Source organism: Pongo abelii, chromosome 17 (genome assembly GCF_028885655.2).
Source record: "Pongo abelii isolate AG06213 chromosome 17, NHGRI_mPonAbe1-v2.0_pri, whole genome shotgun sequence".
In the NCBI taxonomy this organism is placed as follows: domain Eukaryota; kingdom Metazoa; phylum Chordata; class Mammalia; order Primates; family Hominidae; genus Pongo; species Pongo abelii.
The window spans coordinates 36444421-36447634 of NC_072002.2; the positions used below are offsets into that span (position 1 = coordinate 36444421).

At 41.2% G+C, this 3214-nt stretch overlaps 1 non-coding gene across 1 annotated transcript; it reads left to right on the forward strand.

Annotated features, from left to right (window-relative positions):
* The first annotated feature begins 2685 nt into the window (after positions 1-2685).
* Positions 2686-2787, forward strand: LOC112130004 (small nucleolar RNA U13). Its single transcript, XR_002912327.1, has one exon. It is a non-coding gene; the product is annotated as a small nucleolar RNA U13 (small nucleolar RNA).
* The last annotated feature ends 427 nt before the right edge of the window (positions 2788-3214 follow it).

Genomic DNA, 3214 nt, shown 5'->3' on the forward strand with positions numbered 1-3214 from the left:
GAGTGTCAATATTTTGAGTATCCCCTGACAGATACAAAGCAGAGTGCTGAGGAGAAAGAATCAGATCAGCCGTGGGATGGGGGAGGATAGGCACATCAGCTCTGACTTACTTAGTGATGACTTGAAAGTGGAGGAAGGAGGAAGTGAAGAGGAAGGGAAAGAGTATACCAGGCAGTGGCATCACCGTAGGCTGCATGAGTGTAAGCATGCAGAAGCCAGGTGTGCACGGGTATCCCCATGGCCAAGTCCTTGAGGGTGGTGGAGAGCGGTGGGAGGCAAGGTGCCCTGTGAATGGTGGGTAAGCTCCAGAGGGACTTGGCCTGGTTTTTAAAAAGTGTATCTGGCACTCAAGAAAATAATGGAGTGAGGGAGTCAAGACTAGAGAAGGAAGTCTGAGGTTTAGTTAGGGAGTAATTGCAACTCCCTAGAAAATAGACAACCCATTCTTATGGGGTGTCCCTTCATTCCCATTTCATGTATATTTCCCTCTTCATCCATAGCTTTGAGGCAAGTGACTGAAGGGCCATTCGCTTCCTCCTCTTCCTCCTCCTCCTCCTCTATGTCTTTTTCCTCCTCTTCTCATCTTTCCTCTCCTCCTCCTTTTTCTGTTTCTTCTTTTGCTGTGTACTTTTTATTTCGAAATAATCTCTATAGACTCACCAGAAGTTGCCTAAATGGTACAGAGCCCTCTTTAACTCTCACCCAGCCTTCACCCACTAATATCATCTTACTTAATTTTAGTATAGTATCAAAACTAGGAAACCGTCATTGGAACAAAACTGTTAAGCAGGCTACAGACTAACTACTTAGATTTCATGTTTCTACATGCATCTATGTGTGTCTGTGTAGTTGTATGCAATTTTATCACGCATGTGTCTTCGGGTGACCTCCACCCTCATCAAAATACAGAATGGTACCATTACCCCCAGGGACCTCCTGCACTGCTCTTCACAGCTGCACCCCCTCCCCCCCGCCCTGTCCTGAAGGGCCACTCTGATGAGCTAAGCTATGGGGTTCAAACTGTTGCTGACACCAAAAGGAAGAAAAATATGCTTCTTGGCACATAGAAACCTTTGACTTTTTGCACTCTCTCCATATAGGTCAGGCTTAACCCCTGGAGGTTATGAATGTCATGGCGGACTCTGTGCTTTGGCCTGAAGCAGGATGTGTTGCTATTCCTGAGTCTGAGGGCGGCTGATATTTGTGCCTGGGCTGCAGTCTTTCTTTAAAGCACCTTCTTTATGAGATCTCTCATATCCTCAGGGCAGGACAAAACTGGGGTTTAGTCAGCAATGGACATGATGATTTTAACATATGCTAGAGGTGCACAAGAAGTAATTATTATGTGGCCTAGTGCACATTTATTTTACAGACGTCATTGTTCTCGTATTTCTTTTAAAAAGCCCATTCCTTCCCAAATGGTGAATCATTTGTTCAATAATAACTTTTCATTCTCTCGTCTATTGGGTACTTTAAATTCATAAATATCACTTATGTGCAGACTGACCTCACCATAGATGCATTCCTGAATGTATATATAAACAAGATATTTCAGTATTCAATTGTAAGTGTAGCAAGTCAAAGTGATTGTAATTTTGGAGATGTCATAATAGCAGCTTAGATTTGAAATCATCTTGAGATATCATCTGGTATAGGTTTTGCTTTACTTAGGAATCACTTCTCCGAAGCACTGATGTTCATGGATGTTTGGGGATAGGAGTTCATGGCTCGTGGGGCCATGGATCACTCCATGTCAGAGACTGAATCATTTGCTAGTTTCCCTTTTTGAAAATCCAATTTGGATCCCACAGAGGAGAAAAAAAGAAAAAAAAGAAAATGCAAAATATTCTATCATATACATTTTCTTTATTGGTTTGTCCTTTTGATCTACTCAGGATAAATGAAATTTCTTCCACAAACAGTCTTGCTGGTTATTTGAAAGCAGTTCTTGCATTTCCTTGAAGCATTCTCTTTCTAGTATAAACACCATTGTTTCCTTTAACCGGTCCTCCAGGCCCTCATTCCCCAGACTCTACCATCCCATCACTTCCTCAGGATGTACTCTGGAGTACCCCATGTCACCCTTTAATGTGATATCACGTTTTCTCTGTTATCACAGATAGAAAAACAACAACAAAGTTTGACTGACCTAACTATATAAACCACACATAGGACATTAAACATTTTCAACAGAATCCTGCTTTTGTGATATAAAATCTCTGCTTTTAATTCTCCCTATGGTTCCTGTAAGAAAAGTTGGTCATATAAATACTTCATCCACATCGTACGCACTTTATAAAGGTTCACTTTTATTATTATTACTAATTTAAAACAACTAATACTATGCATTAAAAAAAAAACCAGCACAGATAATGTCTCTAGTGGGAAGAGGGGCAAAGCCGGGCATTTGAGGGCACAGACACGGAAAAGGAAATCTGAGAAAAATAAAGCAGTTTCCCACATTTTAACTTCAGTCAGGTCATAATCAAACTTTCCTGACTCACTAAAGAGGTTCTGACCTCCGAGGGGTGAATAGTCAAAATCAATTCACCGCTGACATGCATGCATGACAATCTTATTTCTTTGCATTCCTGAGATGAAAGCCTAATTGAGTGTTGTTTTAAAATTATTATTTTAAGACAAAGAGGAGTAAAGTTATATTTTTACACTTTGATAATTTTTATGATCTTCTGTGGTTTCTAAGTGTGATGATTGGGTTTTCACATGCATGTGTGAGGTGTGCCACCCTCAAACCTTGTTATGATGTCGGCACTTACCCATCTGACAAGAAGAAAGGAAAAAAACAAGAAATAATTTTTAGGTACTAAGACAAATGTTTTATTTGTGTGTGTGTGTGCCTCTTTATTTTTATTTATTTATTTGTTTATTTTTATTTTTTTGAGACAGAGTCTTGCTCTGTTGCCCAGGCTGGAGTGCAATGCTGCAATCTTGGCTCACTGCACCCTCCGCCTCCCGCGTTCATGCGATTCTCCTGCCTCGGCCTCCCGAGTAGCTGGGACTACAGGCATGTACCATCACGCCTGGCTAATTTTTTGTATTTTAGTAGAGATGGGGTTTCATCATGTTGGCCAGGATGGTCTCAATCTCCTGACCTCGTGATCTGCCTGCCTCGGCCTCCCGAAGTGCTGGGATTACAGGTGTGAGCGACTGCACCTGGCCTATGTTTATTTTTTAAAATTTTAGACTTAAGGGT